The sequence below is a fragment of the Amblyomma maculatum genome, chromosome 2 (assembly GCF_055883805.1).
Source record: "Amblyomma maculatum isolate TAMU_Amacu chromosome 2, ASM5588380v1, whole genome shotgun sequence".
Taxonomy (NCBI): domain Eukaryota; kingdom Metazoa; phylum Arthropoda; class Arachnida; order Ixodida; family Ixodidae; genus Amblyomma; species Amblyomma maculatum.
In genome coordinates this window covers 195,800,400-195,809,901 of record NC_139345.1, presented here as the reverse complement: position 1 = coordinate 195,809,901, position 9,502 = coordinate 195,800,400, and the positions used below count along the sequence as shown (strand labels likewise).

At 43.6% G+C, this 9,502-nt stretch overlaps 1 pseudogene; it reads left to right on the top strand.

The window, feature by feature from the left end:
- The first annotated feature begins 6,151 nt into the window (after positions 1-6,151).
- On the top strand, positions 6,152-7,069 carry LOC146200838 (uncharacterized; annotated as a pseudogene).
- Positions 7,070-9,502: the final 2,433 nt, after the last annotated feature.

Here is a 9,502-nt window from a genome sequence, read left to right as displayed (position 1 = left end):
CGCTGGCCTAGGTTTGAATTGGAAAGCTGATTATGAGCCTTTTTCTTATGTGCACGCAGCCAACAAAACCTCAATGTTACTGCAGTGCGTAGTTTCTGTACTCGAGGCTTAGGTGCATAGAAATAAATTATTGGTATATCTTAGGTAACAACTGAAAATTATATTGGGCATTTGTTTCTCGTTTCATTTCTTGTACAGTATTTTTGTATCATTTTCTATGCAGAATGTTTCGGGGCCAAATTTCCCTGCCAAGCAACTGCAGCATCCACCGACTCACAATCTCCCATTACATCTAGCCACGAGTCTCCTCCTGCACTTGAAACTCAAGTTGATGGTGAGAATTTCTTGCAGTGTGTTCAAAGGGGATTGCCATAATTCTAATGTGCAAGCTCTGTCAAGAATATACACAAATGATGGCACTGCTCATACTTCATGACACAGTTTGTTCTTTATTTTTCAATTAGGACACTCAACAGATCAAGCCCTTTCTCTAGAAAATGCGGCTGCTCTACAAAAGAGAATATCAGAACTTGAGAGCTTGGTGCAAAGCTAGAATCGAAGAGTGGCCATCTGTAAGCGACAAAGGAATGCTGCAGTTCGAGGAAGAAACATTCTGCAGCAACGAGGTTGTCACTTTCTTGCTAATGACCAGCTCAACTGCCTGGAATTGCCTACAATGCGGGGCACACCATGGTCAACTGCTACAATTGAAAAACAGGCTCGCTTGTGGATCTCGGGGTTATATTGTTGTACGAGAGATTTGAACACCCCTGCCATCTGAACGTACCCTGCAGAAACACCTAGAAAATCTCAAGTTTTTGCCTGGCATACTTCATGACATCGTACCATCTCTGGCTGTCAAGGTGAGTATAGCAGATTTATTCTCTACTGACTTAGAGCAGTTAGGCTCTCAAAATATGTGAAAACCATAATAGCTGTTATTTCGAAGGAAGCAAGGGAAAACATTTAATGCGATATAAGTTCGCATTGGCTGCTGTGATACAGCGCTGAGTATGTTAAAGTCGACTGTTGATATATCTGGTTAAGTATTTTGCATCTTGAAACCGCACTGGACAAAGGGACCAATACAAAGGCTAGAGAATCATGAGGGAGCTGACGTTTCAAATACATTTTAAGGTAATGCTTCTAGAATATAAACAGAACACCAAGTTCTCTAAAATGAAAGGCAACAAAGGTGTGCAGCAGCCATGCCAACATCTTCACATGTGCTTTGGCGTATACAGTAAAATAAATTATTTGTCTGACAGCACCACTGGGAATGACAATGAAAAGATTGCAAAACAGATAGTTAAGAGACAAAGCGATAAAGCTTACTGTTCACCGTATGAGAATGCTGTCAGTGGTATTGTGTGCAAAGGAACCAAAGGAGTAGGTAAAATGTCGGCACGGCTTCAATGGATCTTAAGAGCATAGTGTTTTCCTAGATCCTTTTGCGTTTGTAAAATATAGTCAACACCCATTGCCCCCTTGACGTGAAGTTCAGAGTCAGTGCCTTTGTTTTTCTTCTTTTGAGCCTTGTGATCAGCTCAACTGTTTAGAATAACCTGCTCGAGCATGTTTTCATGCTCTTTAGCATTCGTTGCTATGCAACATATATTTACGTGTAATTATCTCTTTACAAGGTGAAACTCATGGAAGAATATGAAAGACATGCCGTACTAATATTGAACGAAATGCAGCTCCAACCAGGAATCGCCTACGGTCAAGGGACGGAAACTGTGATAGGGAAAACTACAGTTTCATTAGCAAACGACAACCTTCCTGATAATGCCCTAGCCACTCATGGCATTGCCATGCCGGCTGGAGTCACTACGCGGTGGAAACAGACGGTAGCTTACCATTTAACTCAAATTCTTTTTGCAGCAAAAGTGTGAAAGGTATAATTCTTGAAATTATCAAAGAATGCGAAAAGATTGGGATCATGAGAGATGCCATAGTCTGTGATATGGGCGGCGGCAACCAGGCACTATGGAAAGAATTTGGAATTGTTGTTGGGAGGCACTGCCGCAGCTGTGTCCTCTTCCCATCCCTGTGACAGCAGTAGACAGATCTTCTTTATGGCAGATGTGGCACATCTATTGAAAAATCTGCGCAACCACCTCACACGAGGACAGTCAATATTTCTTCCCGAAGACGTTGTTAAAAAATGGTTTAACCTCAAATGAAGTGAGCCTAGCTTATGTTGAAATGCTTGTCGAGCTCGATTCAAAACATGACCTAAACATTGCACTTCATCTGAAGCCCTCTTGCCTCGACCCTGGTCATCTTGAAAGAATGGAAGTTGGATTGGCATTTTCTCTTTTTAACCACGACACAGCACCTGCATTACGCCTTCTTGTTCATAGAGGCTCCCTGCCAGACCATGCCCTGACTACAGCATGCTTTTTTAATTTTTTAAATGGTTTAAAATAAACATCTAGGACAACAAAACTTGGCATTAGCAAGTTTGATGAGGTGAAACATGCCGAGGCAGTTTCTTTTCTAAAAGATATCATTAGCTTGTTTTCAGCCATTAAAATAGGTGATGGAAAGCAGTCATGGAAGCCAATTAAAACTGGTGTCATTTAGTCACTACAGTTGCCTTTAAGCTTCAGGATTATTACCCTAATAAGAAAGGCTATGTCTGCGTACTGCTTAGTGGATTTAGTCAAGATCCCCTGGAAAATCTTTCTTCAACGCTTCAGTCTAAAAATCCAGTTCCTAGACCACTCGAATTTCGCTGCTCAATTCGTGCTGCAACAATGGCACAGTTATTTAGGCCAAGTAAAAGTGGTAGCTATGATCATGATACAGGGAACTTGCTAGTAGGTCTGAGCAGCTTACCTGCATCAGTGCGCTAAGGTCATGAACACGTATTTCGCTTCTGTGTTCACTCATGAACTCACTTCCGACATTCCCTTCCAACCATGTTCTAATTTCTCTGAAATGCAGCCAGTCACAATCACATCCGAAGGCATAGCGAAACTAATAGACAACCTTAAGACGTGTCCAAAGAAACATGACTACACGTGCTGAATGTGAAAAAGCTGCAACGTGCAAATCTGCAAACACACTTCTCTCAAATTTTACGCGGAGATGTTACACCTTGCTGTGCCATCAACAGCTGTTGTTCAATATTTGGAAAGTGCTGAAAACATTTCCCGTGTCAACAGCACGCGAATTTTGAGTAGAGAGTTAACAGTTTCGCAGCTGAAGCCTCAGTGCTAAAAAGTGTTGCTCGTATGAATTGTTTTCCAGATTGCCACATTATTGCAGAGAATCTTCTGAAAGTTTATCTGAAAAAAGGCTTCACATATATTTGCGTAAAGAAAACCAGCGCGTAGCTGATATCAGAGCTGCAGTGAAATGGGGCAGTAGGAATGCTGGTAAACAGGTCACCACCAGTAATGCAAGATGATGTCAGGTAGGCAGCTTGGCACAACCGGTAAAATTGCCCACATATTTTGTCATGCGTGCGTAACTGACATACATGTTTACTGCGTGGCAGAAACTAGTCTGTTGATAATGCTTTTATGGCTACCTAAACAATAAACTAATAACTGAACCAAATTAAAAGCGCAAGAATCTCAATTGCTCTGGTTTTTTTTTTTGTATTGTCAAATATTCAAAACTGGTTCTCTTTGCTCTTCAGTGGAGTGATGCACACGCTGGTTACGCCTGATATATTTAGGCAATTTTATTGAGTTGTAGCCTACTATATATGCGTTACAATAATTTTTGTGATCTTATTTTCTACAGGTATGCCTCTTCCGTATTATTTCATGTTGTACAGAGTATGTTTAAATCTAATTTATGCCGTGTCTAGTTTGTTTGAATCTTGAAATAGTCTGTATAAATGTATACTAAATTATTCTTTTTTTTTTTCAAGCATGTTGCGCACTTTGGCCGGCAGCTGATAGACGCACGGGGTGAAGGCGAGTTCAACCAACGCCGAAATCGCGTACGAATGGTGTCACACACTCACAGTTGAAAACGGAACCGTTTCAGCGCAAAATATAAAAAAAACTGCTACCAAGATTCTCAAGTTCAACGGCAGCTCACAAGTCAGTCAAAGTTGCAAAGAATCCACACAGACTGCAGCTTCCGCCACCTAGTTAAAATTGTTTTGAAGCTTGTCGCGCCCTTTTACCAATGGCTGACGGACTCAAGGATGTGAAGGCGAGTTCAACCGACGCCGAAATCGCGTACGTATGGTGACACACCATGACAGCTGAAAACAGAACCGTCTCAGAGCAAAATAATAAATAACTGCTACCACCCTTCCCAAGTTTATTGGTAGCTCACAAGTCAAAGCTGCAAAGACACTACACAGACTGCAGCTTCCGCCGCCTAGTTAAATCTGATCTGCAGCTGAAGTTGAAAATACATGGAAGACAACTGCTACCACACTTCTAAAGTTTATTGGCAGCTCACAAACCAGACAACGCTGCAAAGAAACCATACACAGACTGTTGCTAAATTGTTCCTGCCCGGCGCCTAGTTACAAAAGTTTTTAAAGCATTTCGCTCAGTTTGGCCAAGGGTGACGAACTACCGACGCACGGAGGTGACGGCGAGTTGAACCAACGCCGAAATCGCGTACATGTGGTGTAAGACACACACAGCTGAAACTATTTTGGCGGGAAGACCCCGTCAATATTCAGTATTTATGTTTCAGCAGTGAGTAATATTTTAACCTGAACACAGTGCGACAAAATGCAAGCTAAAATGCTCTAGTAAGACCCGGCGCCAGCGCTTTTAACGACGCACGGCCGCCTCGATCGGCGCCTGCTCGAGGGAGCGTGCGCTTGCCCTGCACCGCGTAGGTGGAGCCACGGTCGAAATGCGAGAGGAGCGGCGGTGCCGAAGGAGGAGAGAGGAGATGGCGCTACTTTTAGTTTATTGAGGGGTTTTATTTGTTCAAGGTGAGAACTATTTTATGATGCCCGCTTGTGTTGTATGCTCCCCGACTGTTTTGGCGCGATTCGGCGGTATGGGTGACATATCGTAACGCATACGTCGTATCGCATGCATGGTGACATATCGTATCGCATGCGTCAGTAGGACCGCTAATTAGAGCCTCACAAGGTTACGCTTTCTCCTGCGGTTATGTGTCGCGCTCGCTTTGTATTGAACCGAAACCGAAGCGCCCTTTCTCGTCATTTTCAGGACCAGCCAGAAGTGTACCGCTGACCACACTGCGATACGGATCCAGACATTTATTCGTTGAAAGCGAAACTGGTTTAGCGTTTCGTAAATGTTTGCACGTATATTTGGCGCCGTAGTTCAGGCTTTCTGCTGACTTCAGGGCCACGTGTTTGATCTTGTCTGCGGCGACTGCAGGACACCGAGTATGGTTTGATGTCGGCGGACGTTAACACATGGTGGTCCAAATGTCCTTCGGTCTGGCGTGCCTGATAGCACAAGTGACACCCGAAGAAAGTCTTGTTAAGCATTAACGCACCGCACTGCGCTGTTCCAATTTGGGGACCGCAAAAGTGACATCAATTATCCGGTCACCCAGATTGCTCTAGCTTCAATAGTTTTGTTACCTGTTTCTGATGGCTAAAAAAGGAAGGATGAAAGCGTGAGTGCAGTGCCTAACTTTTGTCGTCCTGAGCGTGTTTCTCAAGAAACATAAAGTAAAACAATGAAACTGCAGCGGCTAGAGGCAATGACTATGCGTGCATGTTTTTACGTTACTCATGTTTACAGCGACTTGCGGAATTTTATTTAATGACCTACATGTGGCCTCGCACAACAACCTAATTCTATGAAATTACCCTTTATGTTATTTCATCCCTGCACTGCCCATGTCTTGTACAGTCCAGCTGCAGCTCTTATTGTGTTCATTTCAAAGTTAACTGACCTTTAGCTGGTCGACCGTTATCTGAACCTACGCACCCAGACTACGAGCCGTCCATGTTTCCGTATAGTTTATCAGGAAATATAGCCCTATAAGGAAATATAGCCCAAGAAATCGCCAGTTTTCAGCGTGCTTAACAAAAACGAGCACTGAAGCAAGCGTGCACACCTGTCCCACGCTTGCAAATGGATTTGATGCTGGATCAGTGGCATGCGCTCCTGGGCTAGATAAAAGAGATACAGAACCTGTTGCAACTGCAAATGTCTGCATTGTAAAGAAGTGCAATATGGAGACTCAACCCACATTCACCATGCAAGATGTGTCATATTTGATCAAAGAAAATAAGACGCTAAGGCAGTGTTTGGCTTCCCTAGAACAGGGCATGCCAGTAGTTAATGAAAACGTTCTTGAGCAAGTGAACCAACCATGGTGAGATTGAAGTTTTATACAAGGTTCGTGTCTACAGCCATGTTCTCTGCATTCTTACAGTTCGTGCTGTCCCCGTGGCAACCGTCTACCATGTGCTTTGACCAAGAGACAAAAATAGTCCTTGTCCTCATGAGGCAGTGCTTGGGCCTCCTTACCCAAGACCTGGCGTGCCGGATTGCTGATTGAAACAGCCCTTTGAGTGACATTCTTCACTCTTGGCTAGATATTCTGGCTCCAAACATGAAGCAGTTCATTGTCTAGCCGTCATGACGAACACTTCAAGCCAATCGACCAGCAACATTTCAAGACTCTCTTTGATGGTCTCACAGGAATCATTGACTGCATGCAGATATTCAAAGACCTACGATAATGACTGCAATGAGCCAAACATACTCCAGCTACAAGCACCATAATACGGTGAAGCTACTTGTCCTAATATTACCTTCACGAGCCATAACTTTTGTTTCAAAAGCATGGGGAGGAAGGACGTAATTCTGACAAAGAATTCACTCTTCATAGTGGCCTTCTGGGCAAGTTCAAAGGTGGGGACGGCTTTCTGGTTGACCAAGGATTTCGATGCAATGCAACATTTGCTGCACAAGGCACAACAGTGCTGATGTCAACACTGACCAAGAATCGTGCGAAGCTACCAGGTGCTGACGTTACGTCTAGGAAACTATCTAGCATAAGGACCCATGTTGAAAGGGCAATTCAAAGGTTGAAAGTGTTTATAATTTTCCAAACTGTGTTGCCTCTAAATTTGGAGGAGCGCTAGCGACAAGAGCTTTGCAACCATGGAAAAAGTGCTTGTCGAAGCAGTGCACAAGTTAATCTGCAAATCCCGATAATCAAAAACCATACGCGTATAGGTGGTTCATAACCAGCTTTGGCGCTCTACAAAAACATGGATGACAGAAACAACACATTGACAAATGAGCTCGTGCTCATGTGCATTCACACTCACAAAGTAATTGCAAATGTTTCAATTGTGTAAGATGTCAGTGCATGTTAGAGGTCCCCAGGCGGTAGAAATTACTCCGGAGCCCTCCACTGTGGCACCTTTTTTCTCTTTTCCGCTTTCACTCGTACCTTCCTTCCCTTGCGGCGCGGTACAGGTGTCCATAGAACAACTGTGACAAATATTGCGTCTTTCCTGTGAACCAAATGTTATTAATATTATCTTTTGTGTTGCCTCCAAATTTGGAGGAGCGCTAGCGACAAGAGCTTTGCAACCATGGAAAAAGTGCTTGTCGTAGCAGTGCACAAGTTAATCTGCAAATCCTGATCATCAAAAACCATACGCGTATAGGTGGTTCATAACCAGCTTTGGCGCTCTACAAAAACATGGATGACAGAAACAACACATTGACAAATGAGCTTGTGCTCATGTGCATTCACGCTCACAAAGTAATTGCAAATGTTTCTATTGTGCAAGATGTCAGTGCATGTTAGAGGTCCCCAGGCGGTAGAAATTACTCCGGAGCCCTCCACTGTGGCACCATTTTTCTCTTTTCCGCTTTCACTCGTACCTTCCTTCCCTTGCGGCGCGGTACAGGTGTCCATAGAACAACTGTGACAAATATTGCGTCTTTCCTGTGAACCAAATATTATTAATATCTTCTGCACGGTACCTGCGCCACATGCATAAAGGCTAAATCTCTTGTAAATCTGTGTGATCTCTAGAAATCGCAGCATGAAATGCTCTCACAAATATTTCTTTTTGAGCAGTTGAACAGACGGATAATGTTCCACTACATAATTAGAGACACAGTGCTGTGGCACCTGGTTTCATTGCAGTTGGTAGATAAGTGTATGGGAAATGAGGGGCTTGTTATGATGCACGTACTAAAGAAGCCAAAGAAAGCATAGGGTCTTTTTATTTCTGTGCTTGACTAATCCCAGCCAATAGCAGAAATAAAAGAAAATCAGTTCCTCATGCTTCCTTTGGCCTTTCGGACTGTTTGCGTTTTTCATACTGGTTTCATATAACACACAGCAGCACACACACATATAAGTGCATTGAGAACTACGCGCATCACCTCGGCCCCAAAGAACCTGTTTAGTCCTTCAGGCTAGAAAACGATGTCGCATGAGATGCACTTGTTCAATCCCAAGAGGAAAAGTGCTAATGCATGAGGTGGAAAGCGAGCGAAAAAATGCTGCGCTCAATTATCACCAATATTACTACAGTCTTGACATTTGACACAAGCCCAATGCTGTGGTGGGCGTCTCAGCTTTGCACATTTCAGGTGAAACGTTGCCTGATATAGTGAGCGTTCAACGATGCTCCCTGATTTGGCACTTTGAAAGTCGCCTGTTGTCTTTGCATATTCAATTTGCTTTATTATCCGCATTTACTGCAGTTTACCACGTTGCCAAAAGGCCTCGGCAAAGACTATGATCTCTTTTGTTAGCAAAGAACCTTTAAACACCACAAAATAGTCTTGACGAAGTCCGGTAAGAGCAGTGGGCCTGCACCTGAGTGTAGTATGCATGATTGTGCCTGAGCTCCAAGCTTTCATTAAGGTAAGGCAGTTTAATGCAACCCTTTTTCAATGTAGCACCTTTCATTGTTGAAGAAGAATTCACTTCAAGGACTGACTGGCCACAGCATGCACAGACACTAGCATCAGGAGATGCACCAATATAAGGCCTGCTTCCCACAACAAACAGACCACATTGTCTAAGATTAAAGCCGATGTGTTTTGGTGACTCGAGCTCTGCAATGCTAGCATAGTTTTTTTGCTGTTTGGGAGCCGCATCTCAAGTTGGACACTTGAAGCGTTTTTGTATAGCCCATAATTTCTGCAACGAGGCTGGCTGCACCAGTGTCGCATGCTACTACATGGTGCAGTACAGAGGCAGTAATTCTGCCTTGACGTTGTTTCGTCAACGTTGGTGATTTTGCCAGCCCCTGAGCTGCCTCCTCGATTTCATTGCGGCATTCAGCTGCACTGTTTTGGCCATGTCGATGTCAGTTTCTAGTAGATTTCACCAAGAGGCAGTTTTGCAGACAGTTGCTGATACCTGGTTGATTGTGCAGGATCCTTGGCAGTTGTCTCATGGGCAAAGTCTGTGTCCTCGCTATCCGTTATTGATTTGAGTAGCGACGTTTAATGCAATTTTCTGAAAAAAAAACAATATTCAAACTAGTGTCCTAGTTGTGATGCAGTCGCATCTGAGTCTTTGCAGCAAGCAAACACTGTTG